General features: G+C 42.7%; 35 non-coding genes across 35 annotated transcripts; all 35 read right to left on the reverse strand.

The window, feature by feature from the left end:
• Positions 1-528: 528 nt before the first annotated feature.
• On the reverse strand, positions 529-618 carry trnay-gua (transfer RNA tyrosine (anticodon GUA)). The gene is given in 2 exon segments: positions 529-564; positions 582-618. It is a non-coding gene; the product is annotated as a tRNA-Tyr (tRNA).
• Positions 619-1,370: 752 nt separating this feature from the next.
• On the reverse strand, positions 1,371-1,460 carry trnay-gua (transfer RNA tyrosine (anticodon GUA)). Its single transcript is given in 2 exon segments — positions 1,371-1,406; positions 1,424-1,460. It is a non-coding gene; the product is annotated as a tRNA-Tyr (tRNA).
• Positions 1,461-2,212: 752 nt separating this feature from the next.
• trnay-gua (transfer RNA tyrosine (anticodon GUA)) lies at positions 2,213-2,302 on the reverse strand. The gene is given in 2 exon segments: positions 2,213-2,248; positions 2,266-2,302. It is a non-coding gene; the product is annotated as a tRNA-Tyr (tRNA).
• A 331-nt stretch (positions 2,303-2,633) lies between these two features.
• trnay-gua (transfer RNA tyrosine (anticodon GUA)) lies at positions 2,634-2,723 on the reverse strand. Its single transcript is given in 2 exon segments — positions 2,634-2,669; positions 2,687-2,723. It is a non-coding gene; the product is annotated as a tRNA-Tyr (tRNA).
• A 752-nt stretch (positions 2,724-3,475) lies between these two features.
• trnay-gua (transfer RNA tyrosine (anticodon GUA)) lies at positions 3,476-3,565 on the reverse strand. Its single transcript is given in 2 exon segments — positions 3,476-3,511; positions 3,529-3,565. It is a non-coding gene; the product is annotated as a tRNA-Tyr (tRNA).
• Positions 3,566-4,317: 752 nt separating this feature from the next.
• Positions 4,318-4,407, reverse strand: trnay-gua (transfer RNA tyrosine (anticodon GUA)). The gene is given in 2 exon segments: positions 4,318-4,353; positions 4,371-4,407. It is a non-coding gene; the product is annotated as a tRNA-Tyr (tRNA).
• Positions 4,408-5,145: 738 nt separating this feature from the next.
• Positions 5,146-5,235, reverse strand: trnay-gua (transfer RNA tyrosine (anticodon GUA)). The gene is given in 2 exon segments: positions 5,146-5,181; positions 5,199-5,235. It is a non-coding gene; the product is annotated as a tRNA-Tyr (tRNA).
• A 331-nt stretch (positions 5,236-5,566) lies between these two features.
• Positions 5,567-5,656, reverse strand: trnay-gua (transfer RNA tyrosine (anticodon GUA)). Its single transcript is given in 2 exon segments — positions 5,567-5,602; positions 5,620-5,656. It is a non-coding gene; the product is annotated as a tRNA-Tyr (tRNA).
• A 331-nt stretch (positions 5,657-5,987) lies between these two features.
• trnay-gua (transfer RNA tyrosine (anticodon GUA)) lies at positions 5,988-6,077 on the reverse strand. Its single transcript is given in 2 exon segments — positions 5,988-6,023; positions 6,041-6,077. It is a non-coding gene; the product is annotated as a tRNA-Tyr (tRNA).
• A 331-nt stretch (positions 6,078-6,408) lies between these two features.
• trnay-gua (transfer RNA tyrosine (anticodon GUA)) lies at positions 6,409-6,498 on the reverse strand. The gene is given in 2 exon segments: positions 6,409-6,444; positions 6,462-6,498. It is a non-coding gene; the product is annotated as a tRNA-Tyr (tRNA).
• A 331-nt stretch (positions 6,499-6,829) lies between these two features.
• On the reverse strand, positions 6,830-6,919 carry trnay-gua (transfer RNA tyrosine (anticodon GUA)). The gene is given in 2 exon segments: positions 6,830-6,865; positions 6,883-6,919. It is a non-coding gene; the product is annotated as a tRNA-Tyr (tRNA).
• Positions 6,920-7,250: 331 nt separating this feature from the next.
• On the reverse strand, positions 7,251-7,340 carry trnay-gua (transfer RNA tyrosine (anticodon GUA)). The gene is given in 2 exon segments: positions 7,251-7,286; positions 7,304-7,340. It is a non-coding gene; the product is annotated as a tRNA-Tyr (tRNA).
• A 738-nt stretch (positions 7,341-8,078) lies between these two features.
• On the reverse strand, positions 8,079-8,168 carry trnay-gua (transfer RNA tyrosine (anticodon GUA)). The gene is given in 2 exon segments: positions 8,079-8,114; positions 8,132-8,168. It is a non-coding gene; the product is annotated as a tRNA-Tyr (tRNA).
• Positions 8,169-8,920: 752 nt separating this feature from the next.
• On the reverse strand, positions 8,921-9,010 carry trnay-gua (transfer RNA tyrosine (anticodon GUA)). The gene is given in 2 exon segments: positions 8,921-8,956; positions 8,974-9,010. It is a non-coding gene; the product is annotated as a tRNA-Tyr (tRNA).
• Positions 9,011-9,341: 331 nt separating this feature from the next.
• trnay-gua (transfer RNA tyrosine (anticodon GUA)) lies at positions 9,342-9,431 on the reverse strand. Its single transcript is given in 2 exon segments — positions 9,342-9,377; positions 9,395-9,431. It is a non-coding gene; the product is annotated as a tRNA-Tyr (tRNA).
• Positions 9,432-9,762: 331 nt separating this feature from the next.
• trnay-gua (transfer RNA tyrosine (anticodon GUA)) lies at positions 9,763-9,852 on the reverse strand. Its single transcript is given in 2 exon segments — positions 9,763-9,798; positions 9,816-9,852. It is a non-coding gene; the product is annotated as a tRNA-Tyr (tRNA).
• A 752-nt stretch (positions 9,853-10,604) lies between these two features.
• On the reverse strand, positions 10,605-10,694 carry trnay-gua (transfer RNA tyrosine (anticodon GUA)). Its single transcript is given in 2 exon segments — positions 10,605-10,640; positions 10,658-10,694. It is a non-coding gene; the product is annotated as a tRNA-Tyr (tRNA).
• Positions 10,695-11,025: 331 nt separating this feature from the next.
• Positions 11,026-11,115, reverse strand: trnay-gua (transfer RNA tyrosine (anticodon GUA)). Its single transcript is given in 2 exon segments — positions 11,026-11,061; positions 11,079-11,115. It is a non-coding gene; the product is annotated as a tRNA-Tyr (tRNA).
• Positions 11,116-11,446: 331 nt separating this feature from the next.
• trnay-gua (transfer RNA tyrosine (anticodon GUA)) lies at positions 11,447-11,536 on the reverse strand. Its single transcript is given in 2 exon segments — positions 11,447-11,482; positions 11,500-11,536. It is a non-coding gene; the product is annotated as a tRNA-Tyr (tRNA).
• A 752-nt stretch (positions 11,537-12,288) lies between these two features.
• On the reverse strand, positions 12,289-12,378 carry trnay-gua (transfer RNA tyrosine (anticodon GUA)). Its single transcript is given in 2 exon segments — positions 12,289-12,324; positions 12,342-12,378. It is a non-coding gene; the product is annotated as a tRNA-Tyr (tRNA).
• Positions 12,379-13,130: 752 nt separating this feature from the next.
• On the reverse strand, positions 13,131-13,220 carry trnay-gua (transfer RNA tyrosine (anticodon GUA)). Its single transcript is given in 2 exon segments — positions 13,131-13,166; positions 13,184-13,220. It is a non-coding gene; the product is annotated as a tRNA-Tyr (tRNA).
• A 331-nt stretch (positions 13,221-13,551) lies between these two features.
• trnay-gua (transfer RNA tyrosine (anticodon GUA)) lies at positions 13,552-13,641 on the reverse strand. Its single transcript is given in 2 exon segments — positions 13,552-13,587; positions 13,605-13,641. It is a non-coding gene; the product is annotated as a tRNA-Tyr (tRNA).
• A 331-nt stretch (positions 13,642-13,972) lies between these two features.
• Positions 13,973-14,062, reverse strand: trnay-gua (transfer RNA tyrosine (anticodon GUA)). Its single transcript is given in 2 exon segments — positions 13,973-14,008; positions 14,026-14,062. It is a non-coding gene; the product is annotated as a tRNA-Tyr (tRNA).
• Positions 14,063-14,393: 331 nt separating this feature from the next.
• On the reverse strand, positions 14,394-14,483 carry trnay-gua (transfer RNA tyrosine (anticodon GUA)). The gene is given in 2 exon segments: positions 14,394-14,429; positions 14,447-14,483. It is a non-coding gene; the product is annotated as a tRNA-Tyr (tRNA).
• A 331-nt stretch (positions 14,484-14,814) lies between these two features.
• On the reverse strand, positions 14,815-14,904 carry trnay-gua (transfer RNA tyrosine (anticodon GUA)). Its single transcript is given in 2 exon segments — positions 14,815-14,850; positions 14,868-14,904. It is a non-coding gene; the product is annotated as a tRNA-Tyr (tRNA).
• A 331-nt stretch (positions 14,905-15,235) lies between these two features.
• On the reverse strand, positions 15,236-15,325 carry trnay-gua (transfer RNA tyrosine (anticodon GUA)). Its single transcript is given in 2 exon segments — positions 15,236-15,271; positions 15,289-15,325. It is a non-coding gene; the product is annotated as a tRNA-Tyr (tRNA).
• Positions 15,326-16,077: 752 nt separating this feature from the next.
• trnay-gua (transfer RNA tyrosine (anticodon GUA)) lies at positions 16,078-16,167 on the reverse strand. The gene is given in 2 exon segments: positions 16,078-16,113; positions 16,131-16,167. It is a non-coding gene; the product is annotated as a tRNA-Tyr (tRNA).
• Positions 16,168-16,498: 331 nt separating this feature from the next.
• trnay-gua (transfer RNA tyrosine (anticodon GUA)) lies at positions 16,499-16,588 on the reverse strand. The gene is given in 2 exon segments: positions 16,499-16,534; positions 16,552-16,588. It is a non-coding gene; the product is annotated as a tRNA-Tyr (tRNA).
• A 751-nt stretch (positions 16,589-17,339) lies between these two features.
• On the reverse strand, positions 17,340-17,429 carry trnay-gua (transfer RNA tyrosine (anticodon GUA)). The gene is given in 2 exon segments: positions 17,340-17,375; positions 17,393-17,429. It is a non-coding gene; the product is annotated as a tRNA-Tyr (tRNA).
• Positions 17,430-17,760: 331 nt separating this feature from the next.
• Positions 17,761-17,850, reverse strand: trnay-gua (transfer RNA tyrosine (anticodon GUA)). The gene is given in 2 exon segments: positions 17,761-17,796; positions 17,814-17,850. It is a non-coding gene; the product is annotated as a tRNA-Tyr (tRNA).
• Positions 17,851-18,602: 752 nt separating this feature from the next.
• Positions 18,603-18,692, reverse strand: trnay-gua (transfer RNA tyrosine (anticodon GUA)). Its single transcript is given in 2 exon segments — positions 18,603-18,638; positions 18,656-18,692. It is a non-coding gene; the product is annotated as a tRNA-Tyr (tRNA).
• Positions 18,693-19,023: 331 nt separating this feature from the next.
• trnay-gua (transfer RNA tyrosine (anticodon GUA)) lies at positions 19,024-19,113 on the reverse strand. Its single transcript is given in 2 exon segments — positions 19,024-19,059; positions 19,077-19,113. It is a non-coding gene; the product is annotated as a tRNA-Tyr (tRNA).
• A 331-nt stretch (positions 19,114-19,444) lies between these two features.
• On the reverse strand, positions 19,445-19,534 carry trnay-gua (transfer RNA tyrosine (anticodon GUA)). The gene is given in 2 exon segments: positions 19,445-19,480; positions 19,498-19,534. It is a non-coding gene; the product is annotated as a tRNA-Tyr (tRNA).
• Positions 19,535-19,865: 331 nt separating this feature from the next.
• On the reverse strand, positions 19,866-19,955 carry trnay-gua (transfer RNA tyrosine (anticodon GUA)). Its single transcript is given in 2 exon segments — positions 19,866-19,901; positions 19,919-19,955. It is a non-coding gene; the product is annotated as a tRNA-Tyr (tRNA).
• A 331-nt stretch (positions 19,956-20,286) lies between these two features.
• Positions 20,287-20,376, reverse strand: trnay-gua (transfer RNA tyrosine (anticodon GUA)). The gene is given in 2 exon segments: positions 20,287-20,322; positions 20,340-20,376. It is a non-coding gene; the product is annotated as a tRNA-Tyr (tRNA).
• Between the last annotated feature and the right edge of the window lie 87 nt (positions 20,377-20,463).

The following is a 20,463-nucleotide window of genomic DNA, read 5'->3' on the forward strand; positions in this document are numbered from 1 at the left end:
GCACCATCTGTTGTTAAGTCCCACTGATCAAGTGACAAAACCAGCCATCTTTGGAACGATTGCATTGAAATTCTACCTAGTAGAACATGGCAGTGATGAAAAACTCCTCCTCCGAGCCGGAGTTGAACCAGCGACCTAAGGATACCTGTCTTTTATCAACCTACAGTCCTCCGCTCTACCAACTGAGCTATCGAAGGGTGAGGAGGTAAAAAGAGAAAGTGGTTTTCCATCAATTTCCGTTTGGAAAACGACATCATGGGTTGACCATGAAAAACAGCCACCTCCACAACCTGATTGTTTTTAGGAAACCAAGAACTTTCATGATAAACCTATTAAGAATCCACTAAAAGTCATTGAGAAAGCATCACACAAAGGGAACATGATATGCTATGCGATACAACATTGAGGTCTGCCACGTATTGCACCATCTGTTGTTAAGTCCCACTGATCAAGTGACAAAACCAGCCATCTCTGGAGCAATTGCATTGAAATTCTTCCTAGTAGAACATGGCAGTGATGAAAAACTCCTCCTTCGAGCCGGAGTTGAACCAGCGACCTAAGGATACCTGTCATTTATCAACCTACAGTCCTCCGCTCTACCAACTGAGCTATCGAAGGGTGAGGAGGTAAAAAGAGAAAGTGGTTTTCCATCAATTTCCGTTTGGAAAACGACATTATGGGTTGACCATGAAAAACAGCCACCTCCACAACCTGATTGTTTTTAGGAAACCAATAACTTTCATGATAAACCTATTAAGAATCCACTAAAAGTCATTGAGAAAGCACCACACAAAGTTGACATGATGTGCTACGCGGTACAACATTGAGGTCTGCCAGGTATTGCACCATCTGTTGTTAAGTCCCACTGATCAAGTGACAAAACCAGCCATCTTTGGAACGATTGCATTGAAATTCTACCTAGTAGAACATGGCAGTGATGAAAAACTCCTCCTTCGAGCCGGAGTTGAACCAGCGACCTAAGGATACCTGTCATTTATCAACCTACAGTCCTCCGCTCTACCAACTGAGCTATCGAAGAGTGAGGAGGTAAAAAGAGAAAGTGGTTTTCCATCAATTTCCGTTTGGAAAACGACATCATGGGTTGACCATGAAAAACAGCCACCTCCACAACCTGATTGTTTTTAGGAAACCAAGAACTTTCATGATAAACCTATTAAGAATCCACTAAAAGTCATTGAGAAAGCACCACACAAAGGGAACATGATATGCTATGCGATACAACATTGAGGTCTGCCACGTATTGCACCATCTGTTGTTAAGTCCCACTGATCAAGTGACAAAACCAGCCATCTCTGGAGCAATTGCATTGAAATTCTACCTAGTAGAACATGGCAGTGATGAAAAACTCCTCCTTCGAGCCGGAGTTGAACCAGCGACCTAAGGATACCTGTCATTTATCAACCTACAGTCCTCCGCTCTACCAACTGAGCTATCGAAGGGTGAGGAGGTAAAAAGAGAAAGTGGTTTTCCATCAATTTCCGTTTGGAAAACGACATCATGGGTTGACCATGAAAAACAGCCACCTCCACAACCTGATTGTTTTTAGGAAACCAAGAACTTTCATGATAAACCTATTAAGAATCCACTGAAAGTCATTGAGAAGGCACCACACAAAGGGAACATGATATGCTATGCGATACAACATTGAGGTCTGCCAGGTATTGCACCATCTGTTGTTAAGTCCCACTGATCAAGTGACAAAACCAGCCATCTCTGGAGCAATTGCATTGAAATTCTTCCTCGTAGAACATGGCAGTGATGAAAAACTCCTCCTTCGAGCCGGAGTTGAACCAGCGACCTAAGGATACCTGTCATTTATCAACCTACAGTCCTCCGCTCTACCAACTGAGCTATCGAAGAGTGAGGAGGTAAAAAGAGAAAGTGGTTTTCCATCAATTTCCGTTTGGAAAACGACATCATGGGTTGACCATGAAAAACAGCCACCTCCACAACCTGATTGTTTTTAGGAAACCAAGAACTTTCATGATAAACCTATTAAGAATCCACTAAAAGTCATTGAGAAAGCACCACACAAAGGGAACATGATATGCTATGCGATACAACATTGAGGTCTGCCACGTATTGCACCATCTGTTGTTAAGTCCCACTGATCAAGTGACAAAACCAGCCATCTCTGGAGCAATTGCATTGAAATTCTACCTAGTAGAACATGGCAGTGATGAAAAACTCCTCCTTCGAGCCGGAGTTGAACCAGCGACCTAAGGATACCTGTCATTTATCAACCTACAGTCCTCCGCTCTACCAACTGAGCTATCGAAGGGTGAGGAGGTAAAAAGAGAAAGTGGTTTTCCATCAATTTCCGTTTGGAAAACGACATCATGGGTTGACCATGAAAAACAGCCACCTCCACAACCTGATTGTTTTTAGGAAACCAAGAACTTTCATGATAAACCTATTAAGAATCCACTAAAAGTCATTGAGAAAGCACCACACAAAGGGAACATGATATGCTATGCGATACAACATTGAGGTCTGCCACGTATTGCACCATCTGTTGTTAAGTCCCACTGATCAAGTGACAAAACCAGCCATCTCTGGAGCAATTGCATTGAAATTCTTCCTAGTAGAACATGGCAGTGATGAAAAACTCCTCCTTCGAGCCGGAGTTGAACCAGCGACCTAAGGATACCTGTCATTTATCAACCTACAGTCCTCCGCTCTACCAACTGAGCTATCGAAGGGTGAGGAGGTAAAAAGAGAAAGTGGTTTTCCATCAATTTCCGTTTGGAAAACGACATTATGGGTTGACCATGAAAAACAGCCACCTCCACAACCTGATTGTTTTTAGGAAACCAATAACTTTCATGATAAACCTATTAAGAATCCACTAAAAGTCATTGAGAAAGCACCACACAAAGTTGACATGATGTGCTACGCGGTACAACATTGAGGTCTGCCAGGTATTGCACCATCTGTTGTTAAGTCCCACTGATCAAGTGACAAAACCAGCCATCTTTGGAACGATTGCATTGAAATTCTACCTAGTAGAACATGGCAGTGATGAAAAACTCCTCCTCCGAGCCGGAGTTGAACCAGCGACCTAAGGATACCTGTCTTTTATCAACCTACAGTCCTCCGCTCTACCAACTGAGCTATCGAAGGGTGAGGAGGTAAAAAGAGAAAGTGGTTTTCCATCAATTTCCGTTTGGAAAACGACATCATGGGTTGACCATGAAAAACAGCCACCTCCACAACCTGATTGTTTTTAGGAAACCAAGAACTTTCATGATAAACCTATTAAGAATCCACTAAAAGTCATTGAGAAAGCATCACACAAAGGGAACATGATATGCTATGCGATACAACATTGAGGTCTGCCACGTATTGCACCATCTGTTGTTAAGTCCCACTGATCAAGTGACAAAACCAGCCATCTCTGGAGCAATTGCATTGAAATTCTTCCTAGTAGAACATGGCAGTGATGAAAAACTCCTCCTTCGAGCCGGAGTTGAACCAGCGACCTAAGGATACCTGTCATTTATCAACCTACAGTCCTCCGCTCTACCAACTGAGCTATCGAAGGGTGAGGAGGTAAAAAGAGAAAGTGGTTTTCCATCAATTTCCGTTTGGAAAACGACATTATGGGTTGACCATGAAAAACAGCCACCTCCACAACCTGATTGTTTTTAGGAAACCAATAACTTTCATGATAAACCTATTAAGAATCCACTAAAAGTCATTGAGAAAGCACCACACAAAGTTGACATGATGTGCTACGCGGTACAACATTGAGGTCTGCCAGGTATTGCACCATCTGTTGTTAAGTCCCACTGATCAAGTGACAAAACCAGCCATCTTTGGAACGATTGCATTGAAATTCTACCTAGTAGAACATGGCAGTGATGAAAAACTCCTCCTTCGAGCCGGAGTTGAACCAGCGACCTAAGGATACCTGTCATTTATCAACCTACAGTCCTCCGCTCTACCAACTGAGCTATCGAAGAGTGAGGAGGTAAAAAGAGAAAGTGGTTTTCCATCAATTTCCGTTTGGAAAACGACATCATGGGTTGACCATGAAAAACAGCCACCTCCACAACCTGATTGTTTTTAGGAAACCAAGAACTTTCATGATAAACCTATTAAGAATCCACTAAAAGTCATTGAGAAAGCACCACACAAAGGGAACATGATATGCTATGCGATACAACATTGAGGTCTGCCACGTATTGCACCATCTGTTGTTAAGTCCCACTGATCAAGTGACAAAACCAGCCATCTCTGGAGCAATTGCATTGAAATTCTACCTAGTAGAACATGGCAGTGATGAAAAACTCCTCCTTCGAGCCGGAGTTGAACCAGCGACCTAAGGATACCTGTCATTTATCAACCTACAGTCCTCCGCTCTACCAACTGAGCTATCGAAGGGTGAGGAGGTAAAAAGAGAAAGTGGTTTTCCATCAATTTCCGTTTGGAAAACGACATCATGGGTTGACCATGAAAAACAGCCACCTCCACAACCTGATTGTTTTTAGGAAACCAAGAACTTTCATGATAAACCTATTAAGAATCCACTGAAAGTCATTGAGAAGGCACCACACAAAGGGAACATGATATGCTATGCGATACAACATTGAGGTCTGCCAGGTATTGCACCATCTGTTGTTAAGTCCCACTGATCAAGTGACAAAACCAGCCATCTCTGGAGCAATTGCATTGAAATTCTTCCTCGTAGAACATGGCAGTGATGAAAAACTCCTCCTTCGAGCCGGAGTTGAACCAGCGACCTAAGGATACCTGTCATTTATCAACCTACAGTCCTCCGCTCTACCAACTGAGCTAGGTAAAAAGAGAAAGTGGTTTTCCATCAATTTCCGTTTGGAAAACGACATTATGGGTTGACCATGAAAAACAGCCACCTCCACAACCTGATTGTTTTTAGGAAACCAATAACTTTCATGATAAACCTATTAAGAATCCACTAAAAGTCATTGAGAAAGCACCACACAAAGTTGACATGATGTGCTACGCGGTACAACATTGAGGTCTGCCAGATATTGCACCATCTGTTGTTAAGTCCCACTGATCAAGTGACAAAACCAGCCATCTTTGGAACGATTGCATTGAAATTCTACCTAGTAGAACATGGCAGTGATGAAAAACTCCTCCTTCGAGCCGGAGTTGAACCAGCGACCTAAGGATACCTGTCATTTATCAACCTACAGTCCTCCGCTCTACCAACTGAGCTATCGAAGGGTGAGGAGGTAAAAAGAGAAAGTGGTTTTCCATCAATTTCCGTTTGGAAAACAACATTATGGGTTGACCATGAAAAACAGCAACCTCAACGGCCTAATTGTTTTTAGGAAATCAAGAACTTTCATGATAAACCCATTAAGAATCCACTAAAAGTCATTGAGAAACCGCCACACAAAGTTGACATGATGTGCTACGCGATACAACATTGAGGTCTGCCAGGTATTGCACCATCTGTTGTTAAGTCCCACTGATCAAGTGACAGAACCAGCCATCTCTGGAGCAATTGCATTGAAATTCTTCCTCGTAGAACATGGCAGTGATGAAAAACTCCTCCTTCGAGCCGGAGTTGAACCAGCGACCTAAGGATACCTGTCATTTATCAACCTACAGTCCTCCGCTCTACCAACTGAGCTATCGAAGGGTGAGGAGGTAAAAAGAGAAAGTGGTTTTCCATCAATTTCCGTTTGGAAAACGACATCATGGGTTGACCATGAAAAACAGCCACCTCCACAACCTGATTGTTTTTAGGAAACCAAGAACTTTAATGATAAACCTATTAAGAATCCACTAAAAGTCATTGAGAAAGCACCACACAAAGGGAACATGATATGCTATGCGATACAACATTGAGGTCTGCCAGGTATTGCACCATCTGTTGTTAAGTCCCACTGATCAAGTGACAAAACCAGCCATCTCTGGAGCAATTGCATTGAAATTCTTCCTCGTAGAACATGGCAGTGATGAAAAACTCCTCCTTCGAGCCGGAGTTGAACCAGCGACCTAAGGATACCTGTCATTTATCAACCTACAGTCCTCCGCTCTACCAACTGAGCTATCGAAGGGTGAGGAGGTAAAAAGAGAAAGTGGTTTTCCATCAATTTCCGTTTGGAAAACGACATTATGGGTTGACCATGAAAAACAGCCACCTCCACAACCTGATTGTTTTTAGGAAACCAAGAACTTTCATGATAAACCTATTAAGAATCCACTAAAAGTCATTGAGAAAGCACCACACAAAGGGAACATGATATGCTATGCGATACAACAATGAGGTCTGCCACGTATTGCACCATCTGTTGTTAAGTCCCACTGATCAAGTGACAAAACCAGCCATCTCTGGAGCAATTGCATTGAAATTCTTCCTCGTAGAACATGGCAGTGATGAAAAACTCCTCCTTCGAGCCGGAGTTGAACCAGCGACCTAAGGATACCTGTCATTTATCAACCTACAGTCCTCCGCTCTACCAACTGAGCTATCGAAGGGTGAGGAGGTAAAAAGAGAAAGTGGTTTTCCATCACTTTCCGATTGGAAAACGACATTATGGGTTGACCATGAAAAACAGCCACCTCCACAACCTGATTGTTTTTAGGAAACCAAGAACTTTCATGATAAACCTATTAAGAATCCACTAAAAGTCATTGAGAAAGCACCACACAAAGGGAACATGATATGCTATGCGATACAACATTGAGGTCTGCCACGTATTGCACCATCTGTTGTTAAGTCCCACTGATCAAGTGACAAAACCAGCCATCTCTGGAGCAATTGCATTGAAATTCTTCCTCGTAGAACATGGCAGTGATGAAAAACTCCTCCTTCGAGCCGGAGTTGAACCAGCGACCTAAGGATACCTGTCATTTATCAACCTACAGTCCTCCGCTCTACCAACTGAGCTATCGAAGGGTGAGGAGGTAAAAAGAGAAAGTGGTTTTCCATCAATTTCCGTTTGGAAAACGACATTATGGGTTGACCATGAAAAACAGCCACCTCCACAACCTGATTGTTTTTAGGAAACCAAGAACTTTCATGATAAACCTATTAAGAATCCACTAAAAGTCATTGAGAAAGCACCACACAAAGGGAACATGATATGCTATGCGATACAACATTGAGGTCTGCCACGTATTGCACCATCTGTTGTTAAGTCCCACTGATCAAGTGACAAAACCAGCCATCTCTGGAGCAATTGCATTGAAATTCTTCCTAGTAGAACATGGCAGTGATGAAAAACTCCTCCTTCGAGCCGGAGTTGAACCAGCGACCTAAGGATACCTGTCATTTATCAACCTACAGTCCTCCGCTCTACCAACTGAGCTATCGAAGGGTGAGGAGGTAAAAAGAGAAAGTGGTTTTCCATCAATTTCCGTTTGGAAAACGACATCATGGGTTGACCATGAAAAACAGCCACCTCCACAACCTGATTGTTTTTAGGAAACCAAGAACTTTCATGATAAACCTATTAAGAATCCACTGAAAGTCATTGAGAAGGCACCACACAAAGGGAACATGATATGCTATGCGATACAACATTGAGGTCTGCCAGGTATTGCACCATCTGTTGTTAAGTCCCACTGATCAAGTGACAAAACCAGCCATCTCTGGAGCAATTGCATTGAAATTCTTCCTCGTAGAACATGGCAGTGATGAAAAACTCCTCCTTCGAGCCGGAGTTGAACCAGCGACCTAAGGATACCTGTCATTTATCAACCTACAGTCCTCCGCTCTACCAACTGAGCTAGGTAAAAAGAGAAAGTGGTTTTCCATCAATTTCCGTTTGGAAAACGACATTATGGGTTGACCATGAAAAACAGCCACCTCCACAACCTGATTGTTTTTAGGAAACCAATAACTTTCATGATAAACCTATTAAGAATCCACTAAAAGTCATTGAGAAAGCACCACACAAAGTTGACATGATGTGCTACGCGGTACAACATTGAGGTCTGCCAGGTATTGCACCATCTGTTGTTAAGTCCCACTGATCAAGTGACAAAACCAGCCATCTTTGGAACGATTGCATTGAAATTCTACCTAGTAGAACATGGCAGTGATGAAAAACTCCTCCTTCGAGCCGGAGTTGAACCAGCGACCTAAGGATACCTGTCATTTATCAACCTACAGTCCTCCGCTCTACCAACTGAGCTATCGAAGGGTGAGGAGGTAAAAAGAGAAAGTGGTTTTCCATCAATTTCCGTTTGGAAAACAACATTATGGGTTGACCATGAAAAACAGCAACCTCAACGGCCTAATTGTTTTTAGGAAATCAAGAACTTTCATGATAAACCCATTAAGAATCCACTAAAAGTCATTGAGAAACCGCCACACAAAGTTGACATGATGTGCTACGCGATACAACATTGAGGTCTGCCAGGTATTGCACCATCTGTTGTTAAGTCCCACTGATCAAGTGACAGAACCAGCCATCTCTGGAGCAATTGCATTGAAATTCTTCCTCGTAGAACATGGCAGTGATGAAAAACTCCTCCTTCGAGCCGGAGTTGAACCAGCGACCTAAGGATACCTGTCATTTATCAACCTACAGTCCTCCACTCTACCAACTGAGCTATCGAAGGGTGAGGAGGTAAAAAGAGAAAGTGGTTTTCCATCAATTTCCGTTTGGAAAACGACATCATGGGTTGACCATGAAAAACAGCCACCTCCACAACCTGATTGTTTTTAGGAAACCAAGAACTTTCATGATAAACCTATTAAGAATCCACTAAAAGTCATTGAGAAAGCACCACACAAAGGGAACATGATATGCTATGCGATACAACATTGAGGTCTGCCAGGTATTGCACCATCTGTTGTTAAGTCCCACTGATCAAGTGACAAAACCAGCCATCTCTGGAGCAATTGCATTGAAATTCTTCCTCGTAGAACATGGCAGTGATGAAAAACTCCTCCTTCGAGCCGGAGTTGAACCAGCGACCTAAGGATACCTGTCATTTATCAACCTACAGTCCTCCGCTCTACCAACTGAGCTATCGAAGGGTGAGGAGGTAAAAAGAGAAAGTGGTTTTCCATCAATTTCCGTTTGGAAAACGACATTATGGGTTGACCATGAAAAACAGCCACCTCCACAACCTGATTGTTTTTAGGAAACCAAGAACTTTCATGATAAACCTATTAAGAATCCACTAAAAGTCATTGAGAAAGCACCACACAAAGGGAACATGATATGCTATGCGATACAACAATGAGGTCTGCCACGTATTGCACCATCTGTTGTTAAGTCCCACTGATCAAGTGACAAAACCAGCCATCTCTGGAGCAATTGCATTGAAATTCTTCCTCGTAGAACATGGCAGTGATGAAAAACTCCTCCTTCGAGCCGGAGTTGAACCAGCGACCTAAGGATACCTGTCATTTATCAACCTACAGTCCTCCGCTCTACCAACTGAGCTATCGAAGGGTGAGGAGGTAAAAAGAGAAAGTGGTTTTCCATCACTTTCCGATTGGAAAACGACATTATGGGTTGACCATGAAAAACAGCCACCTCCACAACCTGATTGTTTTTAGGAAACCAAGAACTTTCATGATAAACCTATTAAGAATCCACTAAAAGTCATTGAGAAAGCACCACACAAAGGGAACATGATATGCTATGCGATACAACATTGAGGTCTGCCACGTATTGCACCATCTGTTGTTAAGTCCCACTGATCAAGTGACAAAACCAGCCATCTCTGGAGCAATTGCATTGAAATTCTTCCTCGTAGAACATGGCAGTGATGAAAAACTCCTCCTTCGAGCCGGAGTTGAACCAGCGACCTAAGGATACCTGTCATTTATCAACCTACAGTCCTCCGCTCTACCAACTGAGCTATCGAAGGGTGAGGAGGTAAAAAGAGAAAGTGGTTTTCCATCAATTTCCGTTTGGAAAACGACATTATGGGTTGACCATGAAAAACAGCCACCTCCACAACCTGATTGTTTTTAGGAAACCAAGAACTTTCATGATAAACCTATTAAGAATCCACTAAAAGTCATTGAGAAAGCACCACACAAAGGGAACATGATATGCTATGCGATACAACATTGAGGTCTGCCACGTATTGCACCATCTGTTGTTAAGTCCCACTGATCAAGTGACAAAACCAGCCATCTCTGGAGCAATTGCATTGAAATTCTTCCTCGTAGAACATGGCAGTGATGAAAAACTCCTCCTTCGAGCCGGAGTTGAACCAGCGACCTAAGGATACCTGTCATTTATCAACCTACAGTCCTCCGCTCTATCAACTGAGCTATCGAAGGGTGAGGCGGTAAAAAGAGAAAGTGGTTTTCCATCAATTTCCGTTTGGAAAACAACATTATGGGTTGACCATGAAAAACAGCAACCTCAACGGCCTAATTGTTTTTAGGAAATCAAGAACTTTCATGATAAACCCATTAAGAATCCACTTAAAGTCATTGAGAAACCGCCACACAAAGTTGACATGATGTGCTACGCGGTACAACATTGAGGTCTGCCAGGTATTGCACCATATGTTGTTAAGTCCCACTGATCAAGTGACAAAACCAGCCATCTTTGGAACGATTGCATTGAAATTCTTCTTAGTAGAACATGGCAGTGATGAAAAACTCCTCCTTCGAGCCGGAGTTGAACCAGCGACCTAAGGATACCTGTCATTTATCAACCTACAGTCCTCCGCTCTACCAACTGAGCTATCGAAGGGTGAGGAGGTAAAAAGAGAAAGTGGTTTTCCATCAATTTCCGTTTGGAAAACGACATTATGGGTTGACCATGAAAAACAGCCACCTCCACAACCTGATTGTTTTTAGGAAACCAAGAACTTTCATGATAAACCTATTAAGAATCCACTAAAAGTCATTGAGAAAGCACCACACAAAGGGAACATGATATGCTATGCGATACAACATTGAGGTCTGCCACGTATTGCACCATCTGTTGTTAAGTCCCACTGATCAAGTGACAAAACCAGCCATCTCTGGAGCAATTGCATTGAAATTCTTCCTCGTAGAACATGGCAGTGATGAAAAACTCCTCCTTCGAGCCGGAGTTGAACCAGCGACCTAAGGATACCTGTCATTTATCAACCTACAGTCCTCCGCTCTACCAACTGAGCTATCGAAGGGTGAGGAGGTAAAAAGAGAAAGTGGTTTTCCATCAATTTCCGTTTGGAAAACGACATTATGGGTTGACCATGAAAAACAGCCACCTCCACAACCTGATTGTTTTTAGGAAACCAAGAACTTTCATGATAAACCTATTAAGAATCCACTAAAAGTCATTGAGAAAGCACCACACAAAGGGAACATGATATGCTATGCGATACAACATTGAGGTCTGCCACGTATTGCACCATCTGTTGTTAAGTCCCACTGATCAAGTGACAAAACCAGCCATCTCTGGAGCAATTGCATTGAAATTCTTCCTCGTAGAACATGGCAGTGATGAAAAACTCCTCCTTCGAGCCGGAGTTGAACCAGCGACCTAAGGATACCTGTCATTTATCAACCTACAGTCCTCCGCTCTACCAACTGAGCTATCGAAGGGTGAGGCGGTAAAAAGAGAAAGTGGTTTTCCATCAATTTCCGTTTGGAAAACAACATTATGGGTTGACCATGAAAAACAGCAACCTCAACGGCCTAATTGTTTTTAGGAAATCAAGAACTTTCATGATAAACCCATTAAGAATCCACTTAAAGTCATTGAGAAACCGCCACACAAAGTTGACATGATGTGCTACGCGGTACAACATTGAGGTCTGCCAGGTATTGCACCATCTGTTGTTAAGTCCCACTGATCAAGTGACAAAACCAGCCATCTTTGGAACGATTGCATTGAAATTCTACCTAGTAGAACATGGCAGTGATGAAAAACTCCTCCTCCGAGCCGGAGTTGAACCAGCGACCTAAGGATACCTGTCTTTTATCAACCTACAGTCCTCCGCTCTACCAACTGACCTATCGAAGGGTGAGGAGGTAAAAAGAGAAAGTGGTTTTCCATCAATTTCCGTTTGGAAAACGACATCATGGGTTGACCATGAAAAACAGCCACCTCCACAACCTGATTGTTTTTAGGAAACCAAGAACTTTCATGATAAACCTATTAAGAATCCACTAAAAGTCATTGAGAAAGCATCACACAAAGGGAACATGATATGCTATGCGATACAACATTGAGGTCTGCCACGTATTGCACCATCTGTTGTTAAGTCCCACTGATCAAGTGACAAAACCAGCCATCTCTGGAGCAATTGCATTGAAATTCTTCCTAGTAGAACATGGCAGTGATGAAAAACTCCTCCTTCGAGCCGGAGTTGAACCAGCGACCTAAGGATACCTGTCATTTATCAACCTACAGTCCTCCGCTCTACCAACTGAGCTATCGAAGGGTGAGGAGGTAAAAAGAGAAAGTGGTTTTCCATCAATTTCCGTTTGGAAAACGACATTATGGGTTGACCATGAAAAACAGCCACCTCCACAACCTGATTGTTTTTAGGAAACCAATAACTTTCATGATAAACCTATTAAGAATCCACTAAAAGTCATTGAGAAAGCACCACACAAAGTTGACATGATGTGCTACGCGGTACAACATTGAGGTCTGCCAGGTATTGCACCATCTGTTGTTAAGTCCCACTGATCAAGTGACAAAACCAGCCATCTTTGGAACGATTGCATTGAAATTCTACCTAGTAGAACATGGCAGTGATGAAAAACTCCTCCTTCGAGCCGGAGTTGAACCAGCGACCTAAGGATACCTGTCATTTATCAACCTACAGTCCTCCGCTCTACCAACTGAGCTATCGAAGAGTGAGGAGGTAAAAAGAGAAAGTGGTTTTCCATCAATTTCCGTTTGGAAAACGACATCATGGGTTGACCATGAAAAACAGCCACCTCCACAACCTGATTGTTTTTAGGAAACCAAGAACTTTCATGATAAACCTATTAAGAATCCACTAAAAGTCATTGAGAAAGCACCACACAAAGGGAACATGATATGCTATGCGATACAACATTGAGGTCTGCCACGTATTGCACCATCTGTTGTTAAGTCCCACTGATCAAGTGACAAAACCAGCCATCTCTGGAGCAATTGCATTGAAATTCTACCTAGTAGAACATGGCAGTGATGAAAAACTCCTCCTTCGAGCCGGAGTTGAACCAGCGACCTAAGGATACCTGTCATTTATCAACCTACAGTCCTCCGCTCTACCAACTGAGCTATCGAAGGGTGAGGAGGTAAAAAGAGAAAGTGGTTTTCCATCAATTTCCGTTTGGAAAACGACATCATGGGTTGACTATGAAAAACAGCCACCTCCACAACCTGATTGTTTTTAGGAAACCAAGAACTTTCATGATAAACCTATTAAGAATCCACTGAAAGTCATTGAGAAGGCACCACACAAAGGGAACATGATATGCTATGCGATACAACATTGAGGTCTGCCAGGTATTGCACCATCTGTTGTTAAGTCCCACTGATCAAGTGACAAAACCAGCCATCTCTGGAGCAATTGCATTGAAATTCTTCCTCGTAGAACATGGCAGTGATGAAAAACTCCTCCTTCGAGCCGGAGTTGAACCAGCGACCTAAGGATACCTGTCATTTATCAACCTACAGTCCTCCGCTCTACCAACTGAGCTATCGAAGGGTGAGGAGGTAAAAAGAGAAAGTGGTTTTCCATCAATTTCCGTTTGGAAAACGACATTATGGGTTGACCATGAAAAACAGCCACCTCCACAACCTGATTGTTTTTAGGAAACCAATAACTTTCATGATAAACCTATTAAGAATCCACTAAAAGTCATTGAGAAAGCACCACACAAAGTTGACATGATGTGCTACGCGGTACAACATTGAGGTCTGCCAGGTATTGCACCATCTGTTGTTAAGTCCCACTGATCAAGTGACAAAACCAGCCATCTTTGGAACGATTGCATTGAAATTCTACCTAGTAGAACATGGCAGTGATGAAAAACTCCTCCTTCGAGCCGGAGTTGAACCAGCGACCTAAGGATACCTGTCATTTATCAACCTACAGTCCTCCGCTCTACCAACTGAGCTATCGAAGGGTGAGGAGGTAAAAAGAGAAAGTGGTTTTCCATCAATTTCCGTTTGGAAAACAACATTATGGGTTGACCATGAAAAACAGCAACCTCAACGGCCTAATTGTTTTTAGGAAATCAAGAACTTTCATGATAAACCCATTAAGAATCCACTAAAAGTCATTGAGAAACCGCCACACAAAGTTGACATGATGTGCTACGCGATACAACATTGAGGTCTGCCAGGTATTGCACCATCTGTTGTTAAGTCCCACTGATCAAGTGACAGAACCAGCCATCTCTGGAGCAATTGCATTGAAATTCTTCCTCGTAGAACATGGCAGTGATGAAAAACTCCTCCTTCGAGCCGGAGTTGAACCAGCGACCTAAGGATACCTGTCATTTATCAACCTACAGTCCTCCGCTCTACCAACTGAGCTATCGAAGGGTGAGGAGGTAAAAAGAGAAAGTGGTTTTCCATCAATTTCCGTTTGGAAAACAACATTATGGGTTGACCATGAAAAACAGCAACCTCAACGGCCTAATTGTTTTTAGGAAATCAAGAACTTTCATGATAAACCCATTAAGAATCCACTTAAAGTCATTGAGAAACCGCCACACAAAGTTGACATGATGTGCTACGCGGTACAACATTGAGGTCTGCCAGGTATTGCACCATATGTTGTTAAGTCCCACTGATCAAGTGACAAAACCAGCCATCTTTGGAACGATTGCATTGAAATTCTTCTTAGTAGAACATGGCAGTGATGAAAAACTCCTCCTTCGAGCCGGAGTTGAACCAGCGACCTAAGGATACCTGTCATTTATCAACCTACAGTCCTCCGCTCTACCAACTGAGCTATCGAAGGGTGAGGAGGTAAAAAGAGAAAGTGGTTTTCCATCAATTTCCGTTTGGAAAACGACATTATGGGTTGACCATGAAAAACAGCCACCTCCACAACCTGATTGTTTTTAGGAAACCAAGAACTTTCATGATAAACCTATTAAGAATCCACTAAAAGTCATTGAGAAAGCACCACACAAAGGGAACATGATATGCTATGCGATACAACATTGAGGTCTGCCACGTATTGCACCATCTGTTGTTAAGTCCCACTGATCAAGTGACAAAACCAGCCATCTCTGGAGCAATTGCATTGAAATTCTTCCTCGTAGAACATGGCAGTGATGAAAAACTCCTCCTTCGAGCCGGAGTTGAACCAGCGACCTAAGGATACCTGTCATTTATCAACCTACAGTCCTCCGCTCTACCAACTGAGCTATCGAAGGGTGAGGAGGTAAAAAGAGAAAGTGGTTTTCCATCAATTTCCGTTTGGAAAACGACATTATGGGTTGACCATGAAAAACAGCCACCTCCACAACCTGATTGTTTTTAGGAAACCAAGAACTTTCATGATAAACCTATTAAGAATCCACTAAAAGTCATTGAGAAAGCACCACACAAAGGGAACATGATATGCTATGCGATACAACATTGAGGTCTGCCACGTATTGCACCATCTGTTGTTAAGTCCCACTGATCAAGTGACAAAACCAGCCATCTCTGGAGCAATTGCATTGAAATTCTTCCTCGTAGAACATGGCAGTGATGAAAAACTCCTCCTTCGAGCCGGAGTTGAACCAGCGACCTAAGGATACCTGTCATTTATCAACCTACAGTCCTCCGCTCTATCAACTGAGCTATCGAAGGGTGAGGCGGTAAAAAGAGAAAGTGGTTTTCCATCAATTTCCGTTTGGAAAACAACATTATGGGTTGACCATGAAAAACAGCAACCTCAACGGCCTAATTGTTTTTAGGAAATCAAGAACTTTCATGATAAACCCATTAAGAATCCACTTAAAGTCATTGAGAAACCGCCACACAAAGTTGACATGATGTGCTACGCGGTACAACATTGAGGTCTGCCAGGTATTGCACCATATGTTGTTAAGTCCCACTGATCAAGTGACAAAACCAGCCATCTTTGGAACGATTGCATTGAAATTCTTCTTAGTAGAACATGGCAGTGATGAAAAACTCCTCCTTCGAGCCGGAGTTGAACCAGCGACCTAAGGATACCTGTCATTTATCAACCTACAGTCCTCCGCTCTACCAACTGAGCTATCGAAGGGTGAGGAGGTAAAAAGAGAAAGTGGTTTTCCATCAATTTCCGTTTGGAAAACGACATTATGGGTTGACCATGAAAAACAGCCACCTCCACAACCTGATTGTTTTTAGGAAACCAAGAACTTTCATGATAAACCTATTAAGAATCCACTAAAAGTCATTGAGAAAGCACCACACAAAGGGAACATGATATGCTATGCGATACAACATTGAGGTCTGCCACGTATTGCACCATCTGTTGTTAAGTCCCACTGATCAAGTGACAAAACCAGCCATCTCTGGAGCAATTGCATTGAAATTCTTCCTCGTAGAACATGGCAGTGATGAAAAACTCCTCCTTCGAGCCGGAGTTGAACCAGCGACCTAAGGATACCTGTCATTTATCAACCTACAGTCCTCCGCTCTACCAACTGAGCTATCGAAGGGTGAGGGGGGGGAAAAAAAAGTGGTTTCTCATCAATTTCCGTTTGGAAAACGACATTATGGGTTGACCATGAAAAACAGCCACCTCCACAACCTGATTGTTTTTAGGAAACCAAGAACTTTCATGATAAACCTATTAAGAATCCACTAAAAGTCATTGAGAAAGCACCACACAAAGGGAACATGATATGCTATGCGATACAACATTGAGGTCTGCCAGGTATTGCACCATATGTTGTTAAGTCCCACTGATCAAGTGACAAAACCAGCCATCTTTTGAAAGATTGCATTGAAATTCTTCTTAGTAGAACATGGCAGTGATGAAAAACTCCTCCTTCGAGCCGGAGTTGAACCAGCGACCTAAGGATACCTGTCATTTATCAACCTACAGTCCTCCACTCTACCAACTGAGCTATCGAAGGGTGAGGGGGTGAAAAGAGAAAGTGGTTTTTCATCAATTTCCGTTTGGAAAACGACATTATGGGTTGACCATGAAAAACAGCCACCTCCACAACCTGATTGTTTTTAGGAAACCAAGAACTTTCATGATAAACCTATTAAGAATCCACTAAAAGTCATTGAGAAAGCACCACACAAAGGGAACATGATATGCTATGCGATACAACATTGAGGTCTGCCAGGTATTGCACCATCTGTTGTTAAGTCCCACTGATCAAGTGACAAAACCAGCCATCTCTGGAGCAATTGCATTGAAATTCTACCTAGTAGAACATGGCAGTGATGAAAAACTCCTCCTTCGAGCCGGAGTTGAACCAGCGACCTAAGGATACCTGTCATTTATCAACCTACAGTCCTCCGCTCTACCAACTGAGCTATCGAAGGGTGAGGAGGTAAAAAGAGAAAGTGGTTTTCCATCAATTTCTGTTTGGAAAACGACATCATGGGTTGACCATGAAAAACAGCCACCTCCACAACCTGATTGTTTTTAGGAAACCAAGAACTTTCATGATAAACCTATTAAGAATCCACTGAAAGTCATTGAGAAAGCACCACACAAAGGGAACATGATATGCTATGCGATACAACATTGAGGTCTGCCAGGTATTGCACCATCTGTTGTTAAGTCCCACTGATCAAGTGACAAAACCAGCCATCTCTGGAGCAATTGCATTGAAATTCTTCCTAGTAGAACATGGCAGTGATGAAAAACTCCTCCTTCGAGCCGGAGTTGAACCAGCGACCTAAGGATACCTGTCATTTATCAACCTACAGTCCTCCGCTCTACCAACTGAGCTATCGAAGGGTGAGGAGGTAAAAAGAGAAAGTGGTTTTCCATCAATTTCCGTTTGGAAAACGACATTATGGGTTGACCATGAAAAACAGCCACCTCCACAACCTGATTGTTTTTAGGAAACCAAGAACTTTCATGATAAACCTATTAAGAATCCACTAAAAGTCATTGAGAAAGCACCACACAAAGGGAACATGATATGCTATGCGATACAACATTGAGGTCTGCCACGTATTGCACCATCTGTTGTTAAGTCCCACTGATCAAGTGACAAAACCAGCCATCTCTGGAGCAATTGCATTGAAATTCTTCCTCGTAGAACATGGCAGTGATGAAAAACTCCTCCTTCGAGCCGGAGTTGAACCAGCGACCTAAGGATACCTGTCATTTATCAACCTACAGTCCTCCCCTCTACCAACTGAGCTATCGAAGGGTGAGGAAGTGAAAAGAGAAAGTGGTTTTCCATCAATTTCCGTTTGGAAAACGACATTATGGGTTGACCATGAAAAACAGCCACCTCCACAACCTGATTGTTTTTAGGAAACCAAGAACTTTCATGATAAACCTATTAAGAATCCACTAAAAGTCATTGAGAAAGCACCACACAAAGGGAACATGATATGCTATGCGATACAACATTGAGGTCTGCCAGGTATTGCACCATCTGATGTTAAGTCCCACTGATCAAGTGACAAAACCAGCCATCTCTGGAGCAATTGCATTGAAATTCTTCCTAGTAGAACATGGCAGTGATGAAAAACTCCTCCTTCGAGCCGGAGTTGAACCAGCGACCTAAGGATACCTGTCATTTATCAACCTACAGTCCTCCGCTCTACCAACTGAGCTATCGAAGGGTGAGGCGGTAAAAAGAGAAAGTGGTTTTCCATCAATTTCCGTTTGGAAAACGACATTATGGGTTGACCATGAAAAACAGCCACCTCCACAACCTGATTGTTTTTAGGAAACCAAGAACTTTCATGATAAACCTATTAAGAATCCACTAAAAGTCATTGAGAAAGCACCACACAAAGGGAACATGATATGCTATGCGATACAACATTGAGGTCTGCCAGGTATTGCACCATCTGTTGTTAAGTCCCACTGATCAAGTGACAAAACCAGCCATCTCTGGAGCAATTGCATTGAAATTCTTCCTCGTAGAACATGGCAGTGATGAAAAACTCCTCCTTCGAGCCGGAGTTGAACCAGCGACCTAAGGATACCTGTCATTTATCAACCTACAGTCCTCCGCTCTACCAACTGAGCTATCGAAGGGTGAGGAGGTAAAAAGAGAAAGTGGTTTTCCATCAATTTCCGTTTGGAAAACGACATCATGGGTTGACCATGAAAAACAGCCACCTCCACAACCTGATTGTTTTTAGGAAACCAAGAACTTTCATGATAAACCCATTAAGAATGCACTTAAAGTCATTGAGAAAGCGCCACACAAAGTTGACATGATGTGCTACGCGGTACAACATTGAGGTCTGCCAGGTATTGCACCATCTGTTGTTAAGTCCCACTGATCAAGTGACAAAACCAGCCATCTCTGGAGCAATTGCATTGAAATTCTTCCTAGTAGAACATGGCAGTGATGAAAAACTCCTCCTTCGAGCCGGAGTTGAACCAGCGACCTAAGGATACCTGTCATTTATCAACCTACAGTCCTCCGCTCTACCAACTGAGCTATCGAAGGGTGAGGAAGTGAAAAGAGAAAGTGGTTTTCCATCAATTTCCGTTTGGAAAACGACATTATGGGTTGACCATGAAAAACAGCCACCTCCACAACCTGATTGCTTTTAGGAAACCAAGAACTTTCATGATAAACCTATTAAGAATCCACTAAAAGTCATTGAGAAAGCACCACACAAAGGGAACATGATGTGCTATGCGATACAACATTGAGGTCTGCCACGTATTGCACCATCTGTTGTTAAGTCCCACTGATCAAGTGACAAAACCAGCCATCTCTGGAGCAATTGCATTGAAATTCTTCCTCGTAGAACATGGCAGTGATGAAAAACTCCTCCTTCGAGCCGGAGTTGAACCAGCGACCTAAGGATACCTGTCATTTATCAACCTACAGTCCTCCGCTCTACCAACTGAGCTATCGAAGGGTGAGGAGGTAAAAAGAGAAAGTGGTTTTCCATCAATTTCCGTTTGGAAAACGACATCATGGGTTGACCATGAAAAACAGCCACCTCCACAACCTGATTGTTTTTAGGAAACCAAGAACTTTCATGATAAACCTATTAAGAATCCACTAAAAGTCATTGAGAAAGCACCACACAAAGGGAACATGATATGCTATGCGATACAACATTGAGGTCTGCCAGGTATTGCACCATCTGTTGTTAAGTCCCACTGATCAAGTGACAAAACCAGCCATCTCTGGAGCAATTGCATTGAAATTCTTCCTAGTAGAACATGGCAGTGATGAAAAACTCCTCCTTCGAGCCGGAGTTGAACCAGCGACCTAAGGATACCTGTCATTTATCAACCTACAGTCCTCCGCTCTACCAACTGAGCTATCGAAGGGTGAGGAGGTAAAAAGAGAAAGTGGTTTTCCATCAATTTCCGTTTGGAAAACAACATTATGGGTTGACCATGAAAAACAGCAACCTC

The sequence above is a fragment of the Scomber japonicus genome, chromosome 13, assembly GCF_027409825.1.
Source record: "Scomber japonicus isolate fScoJap1 chromosome 13, fScoJap1.pri, whole genome shotgun sequence".
NCBI classification, from domain to species: domain Eukaryota; kingdom Metazoa; phylum Chordata; class Actinopteri; order Scombriformes; family Scombridae; genus Scomber; species Scomber japonicus.